Raw genomic sequence first — 12,410 nt, forward strand, 5'->3', positions numbered from 1 at the left:
TGATACTTACAGTTACACTTTTTTATTCTTCATGTAAATCTGCTTACCCGACCCTGCATTAATACTGACTTTTATTCCTCTAAATTACATTTTCAATAATCCCCCTGCAGTAGCCGAGGAAGGTTGCTTTGCATCTTTCATCTTTTATTACAGAGGCAGTGGCGTACCTAGAAATTTGCCGCCCGGGGCGATCTCCAGTTTGCCGCCCTTCCTATTATAAGTCAATCAAATAGTGGTTTTTATAAATTAATAAATAAATAAATTGTGTTAATTACACATAAATAAATTATTAAGTTATTTAATCAATATTAATTAATACACAGAGTAATTTTTTTAGACATATTTGTATGCACTCGTAAATATATTTATATAATATCTACTCTTCTAGCTTTCATACCAGAAAAATTGTGTATAATGCTCTCAAAATTTATATTATTTGTAATTTCTTGTTCTATTGACAATATTGCAAGATTTTGTAGTCTTAATTGACTCATTGTGGAACGAAGATAATTTTTTATCAACTTCAATTTTGAGAAGCTTCTTTCGCAACTAGCGACACTGATTGAAATTGTTAAAAAAATTCTAAATATAAAATGAATAAGTTGCTTTTTACAACTATAAGTAAATATAAAAAATGCCGCCCCAAGGTAAGTGCCGCCCGGTGCGGACCGCACCCACCGCCCCCCCCTAGGTACGCCACTGTACAGAGGCGATGCTCGTTTCATCTATTTTTCTTCCGAACCGGGAACTTCGTTGCTGATTATGGTTCTTAATAATTTAATTATTAAATACTGCATATAGTTGATACAGGACTTTTTAGTTGAGTCGATCACGGATCAGCAAACCCAGCATAGGAAATCTGTTCGCAAGGACGAAGACGAATTTATCTTCTGATGCCTGAAGATACTGTATGCAGGCTGCTTGAAATCGGTACTATTGAAAATTTACAGCAGAGGCCTATGCCCACAAGTGGACTTACTGTGCTTGAGACGGAGGAAGGCGCGATTGACAATGTGCGTATTGTCAATCGCGTACGTACTATTTCAGCTACTACGTGACCTTTATTTTTCCACCTCTCCTGGTCTGCCGCTTACATACCTCTAGAGGTAACTTGAATTTGCATCAATTAACAGAAGTTGATGCTTTATGTTTAAATTGATGATGATGAATGATGAGTCACTATGAATAGTTTACTAGAATAAGTGTTAAGAATTCGTGAAATTCTTAACATTGCTTGAATATGTTGGCCGATCGGTTTCTTTCGAAAGGTTAGTTTACGTATCCGGCATCAGAGACCGAACATTCCTTTGGAAATTGATTTTACTCGGAAAAAAGATTGGGGTGTATCTTATGGGACGTGAGAAAATCTGAAACACAGATTTGGTCTGCATAAATCTGTTTTAAATCATGACTTTGTGAGACAAAGAAGTTAAATTAATAGGTACAAGAATATAATGATAAAATTTTCGTGTTATATTCATTTTTGATATTCAAATAATATATTATAAACATAATTAAGTTAAATTATAGCTTAAATAACCTCGCAATAAAGTAAGTTTTAAATAAAAGACATGTTAAAATTGAAGACATGTTATAAAATAATTTTATAAATAGTTAATCAAAATTAAATATTCGCAAGAACCTTTGCCTCTTATTAGTAATATATCAAAATTATGAAAATGAAAAATTGCCTTTTTACATTCTGACGTATTTTATTCTCTTACGTTGTATTTATTTGATTATATAAGTTTTACGATTGCAATTGAATACAATCATAAAGATTTTCATTGCATTCTGCGTTGTACAATGAATTTTTATTGGCGACGAATGACTATGGCCATCGTTTTCAATTCCGCCCGCAAATATTTACATTCAATTCCAGTGTATCGAGTGTCGTTCCGGATCTATTGTTAAAAACGAGAAACCAAAATGTTCAATAACTTTATCGGAATCGTTTACTCTCCATCTTCATTTAGATTATGCGATATTACCAATTTAATGCATATTATTACATTTTAATTATCGATATCTTTAAAAAGGTGTCTTAAAGTTTAAGACAAGTAGGTAAGATTAAAATTTTGTTTAAATTACTAGACCCAAATTATTTTGGGCAAAAAAAATTAGAATTTTGTAACTTTTGTGTTATAATGCTTAATTAGCGCAGAGTAAAATATAGTAGAGGATATATCTATCTATATTTACACAAGTCCTTTAAGTAGAAATAGCGTTACAAAAAGTTTAATCGTAACATTTTTATTCCAAGGCCACCTTAAAACATTTTTTCAATATTCTTAGTTTAACATATATTAAATTAGATGTATATCTAACGTTACTGACATGATTTTTAATATCACAACTTTAAAATACAAAGTACACCCGGAAAACGAAAATAAAATGGAATTGTATATTTTTATCTGAAAAATATTTCATTTGGTCTGTCCCGACTTTGAGTTCATTAGCGTTCTGGTTGTTCTCGGCAAAACGTCTTTTGTTTTCAAAGGTTATTGACTTTTATCTGTGATAAAACTCCATGTGGTATATAATATACGAAAAATTGAAACAAATACATTTTGAAAAACACCATTAATCTACTTTTTACATTATTTCAATTCATAAATAAATTAGAAACAACTATATTGAAATTATAATTGCCGATTTTGTAACGTAAACAGGACTTCCGGGAAGCAGGCCCAGGAGGATATACTAGTTGTAGTTGTTACTGTATATACTAATTCTTGTAAATTACAATTTACTTTTCTATTTGTACTTTAGTTAGTATTTAACATGTATGTAACAAAAATAATTCAAGATTGATGACACATACTTTTATTTTAGTATAGCTTTATATACATAATACATTTTTAGCGTAGCAAGGACAAGTATATTTTTTTATTATATTATTTTACGTAGGTTAATATAGTAGATAAAAAAATTTAATGCTTCTAAGAGAAAGGTGAAATATGTACATAAAAATATGACTGAACCTGATGACAAACACAAGTTGTCAATTAGTTTGTGGGAAATTGTCCTACACGATTTTATAATAAAATCCCAGAAGCAATTTTGATCTGCGACAAAATTCAAATTTTTAGACAAGATTGATAAACAGAGCATATTTTTGTATCAAAAATTGTACAGAAGATAAACACGATACAACAGGGTTTAGTGTTATCCTAATTTTTATGTGACAAATTGACATACGAGTATAGCAAAAAAAAATGTAAAATTGGCGCGAAAAGAATAACTATCGAGTTTCTCCCCAGGTTCTTTTCGTTGAATCAATAAGTATCATTTTGAATCGGGTGGTAGTCTACTTAGTCAGTCCATAAATACTGATATAATTAAAAAAAATTATATTTTTAAATTTGGAATATCTCACTTTTATATGTTTGTTTATTGCGGTTACTTATTTTCGCGCCGATATGCCATTTTTAACATCCTCCATATGATTGGTATTAGTGAATTATTTGTGTAACGGGTAATCGATTCGTATAATAGAACCTCCTCTCTTTGTGCTAGATAACAATCGGGACGTCCACGTAGTGTTCGTACGAAAAAGACAATCTAAGCAGTAAGAGAACACTTCGAAGAAATCCTGTAAGAAAGCAAAAGAATTTATACCAAGAACTATACGTGTATTTTAAAAGATGATTTGCTGCCAATAAGAGACGCATTGGACATTTCGTAACTAATCATTATATCTAAAAAAGAATAGGGTGGTAAAATGAAAACGAATGTTCAAGCAGTACGCAAAGGGAGGTTACAGAAAAATTTTCTTTGAGAATTTTTTTATAGTTGAGTAATATTTTAATAAATGAAATTACCGTTTAGGTGAAATCTCTAAAGAAGCTCTGTAATTAGTCAACTGAGTACTACGTGGGACTTCAGTGATGGTTTAGTGGGCTGTTAGCTATAAAGGAGTGACTGGGCCATACTTTTGTGATACAAAAAGATATGAAAACACCGGTGCAGTTAAGTTCCTTAATGACGCCGTGTTCAATAACTAAGAATGATTCTTCCAGTACGATTTGGCGCCGGGTCATAAAGCTCCATCCACCCAATCTTGACTAGAATCGGATATCCCGACTTCTTCAGAGCTAAAGACCGTCAACAACACCGGATTCTATTTCACTGGATTTTGATTTATATCGCCATGATAATTTGCAGTTACTAAAACACTCCATACGGTTTGCAGTGCAGAATTTTCCCATTGAAAGAGTGCGAGCCGCTATTCTAACTGGCCTCAACGTTTAGAGGATTATATTGCAACCAATGGAGACCACTTCGAATATACTTTATGTATTGTTAATGGCTTTATATTAATGAATTAAACTCATATACCGTAATAATAATAAATGTTACGAACAATAAAAAAAATGTTTTTCTTTGTAACAGTATTTATGGCAAGACCATGTATGTATAAATATATATTTAGGTGCATTGTTTCAATGAAATATATTTTTTTAATTATTCAATGTCTATTATACAATGAAAATGTCTTGTAAAGAAAAAGACGGAACATACATACACTCATTCTAGTAACAAAACTTTTATTTTTCGTTTATTGAAAAGTATATCCGTTTACTGAGTTTTTCATATACGGTGATTTGAAACAATATCGGCGTGACTCGCGTTCCGTACTCAGTGGTTAAAAATTGTAATAAAATCTCTCCCGACGAACTTGTAAGTTGTTACATGGGAAGCTTTGCCGGCTGAACTTCCGAAGCTTTTAAATTATAACAAATGGCGCTATATATCACTACTTCGGACGGGAAACGCTGGGTGCAGGTGTGGTAGTTGGTAAACTATTCACACTATGATTCCACTTTGTAATTATATGAAACTCCGTGACGATCTATGTACGTTGACCTGCATTGTACATTATATATGTATTTAAATATGAATTAGCTTAGGTTTATGGCTTCTATCGTGTTCAAGTATATACTATTTACATATAGTTAGCAAATTATAAATTTTATATATTCAAAGTCATTTTAAAATTTTGTTCGTAGCAATCTTTGCGCAAAACTCGGGAACGAGTTGACAAATACGGCAAATTGCTTTTTTATTTATTAGATATGGCACATGAAAGGTTCTTACGCAGAAAAAATGTTGGGAAATAGGAAAAAGTTTTCGTTCTCCATAGAAACCATTGATTAATTTAAAACACTTGTTCCTGGCTGTGAAATATTTGACGACAATCAAAAGGCGTGGTAGAATGTCATTAAACAGTAATATTAAAATAAATCTGGATGTGCAAGACCGGTCATTGAGGCGGCCGATCTTTAGGGGAGACCTGTGCTTTGCAGTGGGCGTCTATAGGATGACATGAGTAAATGAATAAAAGCAAATAAACTATAATTGTACCCCCTTATAATGTTTGTGTTTGGTTTTGAATTATATTTTGTGTTTGACCTGCTCAGGCGGAGCTATGTAAATAATATAATATGCCTTTTTTTAAAGGACTTTGGTAAAATATAATGGAATTATTAACAAACATATGTAGTATAGGAATAAAAACGTTATTACTGTAATTAATCGTTGTTATTTATTAGGGTATATGTATTAAATCAATTAATATAGGGGACACGCTCAAAAACGTTTTAATCTTTATTGGTCTGCGACAAGCCTATAATTTTTAATAATACCGAAGTTTACAAGAACTGTCTAAGAGAAGTGTACAGCTAGTATATGGGATAAATATATATAATATCTTTTTTTACGATAATAAACTCGTCGAACGATGAAATTGTAATATTTGATGTTATTTATTTATTTAATAGCTATAAGCTAATACATTACAATTACGCGTTGTAATAAACTAAAAAAGCGAAACACTTCTATTCGAAACCTGTATATCAAAAATGTTGCGACTAGGCGTTTTCGCGTTCAGATTATCGTATATGCTGCACTATCTAACTATGTTAGAATTAAGACATAGTTTTGTACGGACGGAAGTTATATGAAAAGTTTATATGAGTTTTGCCGGTGGTTAGAAACTATCACTCGCGCACGTATTTGTTTCTCAAAAATTAGCCCAAATGCAAAGACGACGGTAGCATTATTGATGGCCTCCGAATTCAAATCATACTTATAATTTAAATTCGAACGCGTAAGAACTATTTTAAACAGAGTATTGCGGCAGTAGTGGCTATAAATACCAAGCTATCTTAGATGAACGGATACAGGTTTTTGAATAGGATACCTGATTTATGCTTCATTATCATAGACATGAATAAGCAAATCCGTAGGCGAATAAGCGCAGTTAGGAGGACGTCCAGCCACAAGGCAGAGAAGACCTTATTAAAATCGTCGAAAAACGCTGGAAGCAGGTCGCTGCTACGAGCAAGGAAGCCCAGCGGTAGAGGACTGAAACTTGCGACCGTAGGTCACGGGTTCAATTCCCGTGATACAGTCTTATATATAATTCTCACTTTGTTTATTAATCATATAAGATTGGCACTGCTTACAAACAAGTTTGCAGAGGATGGGTACCCGTGTCCTCTGTGTATGATAATAACACACTGCAATTGCCAACCCGTCAGAAAAGCGTGGCGATTATTGAAAAACACCTCATAGATATCTTTGGGGGCAGACAGGGCCTTGCAGTGGGTGTCTATGCTCACTGAAACGACGAAGCAGCTTTCAACCAGTCTTGTTTAAAATCAATTGGAGAGGCCTATGTCTAGTTGTGGACGTCTTACGTCTGTAGTGTTAATATTATTTATGAATATCTTTAAATAAATCATCTTTTTGTATTTTATTTTATGTATCTTTTGTTGATAATAAATTTAAAACTACGAACAACCAGCTAAAGCCATAATGAAGCCTAAATTTCTATTTAAATTGCCTTGATAAACCTAACGAAGGCAGTAAACGGCGGGAAAGTTAATAAATTATTGTGCACAGCATGACTCTCACCGCTAAAAATTGCTTTCGCGAAGCTCGTTGTGGGTTAATTGCTTCGACTAAGAGCTTCGCTCTGCTCATTATGAATCTACGATGTACTGCTAACTCAATTATGTACGTGCTGCATACGTTCACACTCTCAATATAGATAACATTAACATACAATTTAAAATTTTTGTTTCTGCGGTCATTATCTGGATATTTTAAATATGTCATTGACTTAGAAACTAAATATTCTATCAATCTATTTCTTTATTACACAAAGTTATGTTATTTAATGTTATAAAGTAACGTTTAAGAAAATAAACAGGTATATAAATTATCATCGTCACCATTTCAACTGTAGGATCTTTTGGACATTCTTTCTCATAAATTTAATGTACACAGGAACTCCCCTTGTATGCTAATATCGCGTCAGTAATCAATAAGCATCAAAAGAACATATATCTTAATTTTTATGTAATGTCTTATTATTCTGTATGCTAAATTAAATTTCGTATAAAAACATTTTGCTATATAATTTCAATTGTAGTAGGCTCATAGGCCTTTCCCATAGAATAGCAATAGGAACGGTAGGAAGTGGTCTGCATCCCGTGTTTACAAACGATCTTTACAAGGTCCGAAATGTCCATCCATACCTTAACCCTCAAACAGCGAACGGTTCTACACTATAGGTGGTATGCTCACTGTCTAGTCAACTTACCAGCCTGCTGGGCTGTTTCGGTTACTTTTGTTCGTCTATTGATCTCGTACTGATTCTGATCTTCTTGAGAAATCTCGAGCATAGCCCTTTTCAGGCCTAAATATTTGTAGTATTTAATGAAAAAAAGAGACACAACTATATAAAAGACGAAAAGTAATGTAAAAATAATGTTTATCAATGTACAAAGGTAATATGGCCACAAATATTATAATGACTAATTACTGTTATAATGGCATACAGAAATAAAAGAAGGAAATACCTACGTTTTTTATCTTTATTGGATAAATATTCAATACAAAACAAATAAATATTTAAGCGTGGAAAAAGAAAACGTAATATTTATTTTATATTTTATTTATCGCATACATCTTTTAACCCTTTCCTTTCGGCAGCCCGTTCCGCCGTATTGACGCTACTGAACCGGGCATGTGCGCCGCGAAGTGCGCACATTGTATGGCGGTAAGCTGATGTTCGAATTTTCTCATTTGTGTTACATATTTAAAGATTTTACTGGTATATTAATTAAAAGTAGAAGTTAGGATAATTCTTAGTAATTTATTTAGCTGTAATAAATCTTAAAACACGGATCTACACATAAGCCCACATTACAAGGTGGATGCCGTCTAACTCCGGCGCTGGTACACATGGGTCGTCCAGTGGACGCCGGCTAACTCCGGCGCTAGTAACGAAAGGGTTAAAGAAGCCGTTTACGTTATATATAAAAACCTAACTTATCTCAATATTTAAATAGCTTACTCACTTGTAACTATAAAAAATAGTGATTATGTCACGTAGAAAGCTGTGATAAAAATATTGTATACAAATTTTATTTAATTTTTAAAAAGAACTCCTCATTCGCAATCATACAGGGTTTCATGCGTCTGAATTAATTTTTAAAACATATTTCCCTGTCTATAACGGATACACCAAGGAAGAATTAGTGAGGAATATTATTCGTTTTCATAGTATTTTCGCGATTAAGATGTTTGGAAATTAATTGCCCTAATTTTACGAAAAATTGATAATACAATTATCAACAATAAACTACAATACAATTACAAACTCCACTGAGTGTCTTGTTAGATGTTCTCTGTAGGTGGCGCGTTACGAACTAACATAAACTTATTTTAAACTTACGATTATTAGATGATTGAACTATTTTGACTTTGAATATGACTTTGAGACTTTCTCTGGCGATAAAAATTTTCCATTTGAGCTGGTATCAATTTTATGTTAAAAATCCTAACTGATTTTCTTAATTATATATGGTAATAGTTTAATTAAAGAAGGAGGAGGTCTTCACATATCGTATCTACACAATTCCAAATATTCCTCTTCCAAAAAATTATAAATATTGCTTAAATAAATTAAGGGTGAAACAACGCTAATTAAATAAATAAACAAAAGCAATAGTAAAAAAATAGTTAATTAAAATTATTGGTAAAGAACACAAATTAAAAGAAGCAGTAAAAAACCAAATGTTTTCCGGAATCTAGACGAGGATGAGAAAAAAGGTGAAAGAGGTTTAAAAGGAATGAATGAAAGAAAATGTGAAGGATGCAAGGAAAGAGAAAAAGAAAATGTGCAGAAAGAAAGGAACAAATTAAAGGAATATATAAGTAAAAAAAAATTATCTCGCATCTGTAACGTCTCTGCTTCACACGAAGTACGAGGAACTAAAAAAATATAACCTCAGCGGAAGAACGTTGGTTGAAAAAAGAACCATTGTCATATTGCTCGCACGAAATACCTATTTTGTTTATAGTTAATTAATGTATTAGGAACAAAGAGCGGATTAAAGAGCTATTCGGGGATTATTAAAGTTATTTTGGATAGATTCGAAGAATCGATACCTCTATTAATTACTTTTGATAATAATGGAATATTGACTATTTTTCTTAGATTTATAGATGATAGTAAGTGAAATTTACGGCATAATTACAGACGGTTTTTTCGAGTAATTATAATTTTGTTGCTTCGGATATTAGTAGAAGCATAATTATACCATAAAAATTTATAATTGCCTTAGTTTAACTCAAAAATATTTAGTGTTTTAAACATAGTAGATAAATCTTGTGTAAAAGGTTGTTTACTTCAAATGTCATTTACCTTTCTCATACATTGAACACGGTTCTAGCTTCCTGATTGCGATGTAGAGGTAACCTTGCGGTCTCTTTGTCGGCACTTGCACGAACAGTTCGGTCAAGCTTCATAAATATCTACCTTGTCTAACTTTGGATGTATACTCGTAGTATGCTAAACAGGTTTATCTGAACCGATTCGTTTCGTAGTATAAAACTCATAATACTTATACAGGTTTATTAGTTATAGAAAAGTTTTAAAGAGGTAAATGTATAGCTTATTTGTCAGCGAAAAGGTTTAAACGTGATTAAAAGTGATAATTTTAAAATATAATACACAAATTTATTTTGTCAGTTGGAATACGACAGGTCAAAAACTTCTGCTAGTACAAACACTGCATTGACAGATTAATTATAATACGTAGTAATCTGAATTTTGAAAACGTTTTTCCTTACTATATTACCATTATGTTATTTGTTATTTTTTAACCATCAATATTCATTAATGAACTATATATTCATACTTTAAAAGCTTTTACACCTATAACCATTAAGAATCTATCTATATATTTTTTAAATATATTAAGAGCCGATTAGAGTAAATCTTCTAACGATGCGTCTTATTTACTAAACTGCTTAAATGGTTAAATTTAATAATTGTAAATGCGTCCTGTTTTGTTGCATCAATTCAATCCCAGTACCTAGTAATTGCATATTATATTAATAAAATAAGACAATTGCCGATGATATTATTATTTAAGAAAACACTCACTGATTGCTCCATTCTATATGTAGACGAATAAGCTTAGTATGATTAAAACAAATATGTATAATAGAAATAAAATATCACACGCTGACACGCTGTTTTTAATTCTTAATTTTCGTTATTAAAGCTTTAATTTATTTGGGTTTTTAGGGTATTTATGACTTAAAATATTGTAATTTTAAAAACGTTTTGTAACTGTTTTGTATTTAAAAGTAACCATAACAAAAATTTTACCGTAAATCCATTGGTTTCAAAGTATTAACTCATAAGTGAATTAGCAGTTAAATTCGTGCTAAAACGTTCTTACGAAATAGCTACAAATAGCGTCGTTAATCATATTATTTAAACAAGCTAGGATAGCTTAAGGCCTGACGGCGTTTCGCTCGTTACAGGTGAGCTAATGACACGGCCAGCTCAGTTTAATCTCCTTCATATTTTAGCGTTAGTAACAGGCGCAGATAGATCTTCATTGGACTAGATTTGAATTGCTCGACATTAATTTGGCTGCCATTTGCAACACGTATTTCTTTTTAATGTATGTGGTGACAATTTACCGTTGGCTCAAAGAGATTTTCGCCCGTTATTATATCATTAGATTTAAATTTATAAATTCGTGAAGAGTTTGTGATAAGTTTTAAGTAATTGTTTTTAATCGACAAACTGCATAGTTATGTTCGTGAGAAGTTGATGATGTGGGCAGCTCTAGACAAGCCATTGTGGCGATTTTTGAGGAGGTCGCTGCATTGCAGTGGGCGTCTATCAATTGACATGATTGTGATAACGGAGTATTTTAAACGAAGCCTACTGCCGTTATTTTCTGGTGTACTGTCAATCTCTTCAGACAGGTGACATGTATACTGTGGCTTTGTACGTATGAATCACCGTTATTTGTACTATATTAGTGAAAATAATTTGCAAAAATATATAATTAACTCAATAAATGTACATTTTGACACTAATTATTCTTACAAGATGGAAAATATTTAGAAATTGTTTGCTTCTAGTACATAGAGTGATTGATTGTAGGTATTTTTTAAACTTATCTATTTTATTAACATTATTACTCTTAATATATAAAATAGTAATTTATGATGAGCGATCAAATAAAAAAACAGGAATAAATGTACAAGCTCGATTTGGTCGCACAGATTAATATAAATAGGAAAGTAGTAAACGCGAACGGATATTGTAAAATTGAAAGAAAAAAAAACGTTTACCTATATAAAAGGTGTAATAAAAAAAAACTTTTTTCTGAAAAAAACTCTTCTCTCAGTTTGATAAAAACTAGAGTCGAATTGACCTCCTCTATAAAGACATCCTTCAATTTAAATACACGCCGCTATGAAGGTAGTAAACGCGTGCCGATTTTAGCAAAATCAGTTTTTTTATAATAATTACATGTACATAATCGTCTTGGGAGGCCGCAACACTATGATTTTATGCTTTTTGGGATGGTTAGACCGGGCCCTCCGTGAGATATTAAAGTGCTATTATTTTTTAATTATTGCCCGTTTTTATTTTTGTAACCCTGTAATACGTATTGAACATAGACGTAGAATTGTAATTTTTTTGTACAGGTTATTTTGTATGCAAAGGAATCGCATGATTCAGTTACACGGTTCCCTTTTTATCACTGATCATTAAGATGCGCAGGGATCCACCCCTTCTTTGATGACATCTCTTGCATGTGAATGAAGAGGTTCCTCCATCAGTTTTATTTGTTACCAGGAAAGAGTAATAATTACCTTGTATCATTTTTTGTCGCATAGCTCACGTCGTCAGAGGACGATAGATGCAGCCCGCTTCCACCTGGTCCTTTTAGAAATTTATTATTATTATATATATTATTAAATTTATTACGTATTTATTTATTAATTTATTTAAATTTATTATATTAATTAATTATGAACATGATGAACTATTCGGATATGACTTGGGTGTCTCTTAGAAA

Source organism: Battus philenor, unplaced genomic scaffold, assembly GCF_028537555.1.
Source record: "Battus philenor isolate CCGP_79_NKW_IND1 unplaced genomic scaffold, ilBatPhil1.0.hap1 SCAF_11, whole genome shotgun sequence".
Taxonomy (NCBI): Eukaryota; Metazoa; Arthropoda; class Insecta; order Lepidoptera; family Papilionidae; genus Battus; species Battus philenor.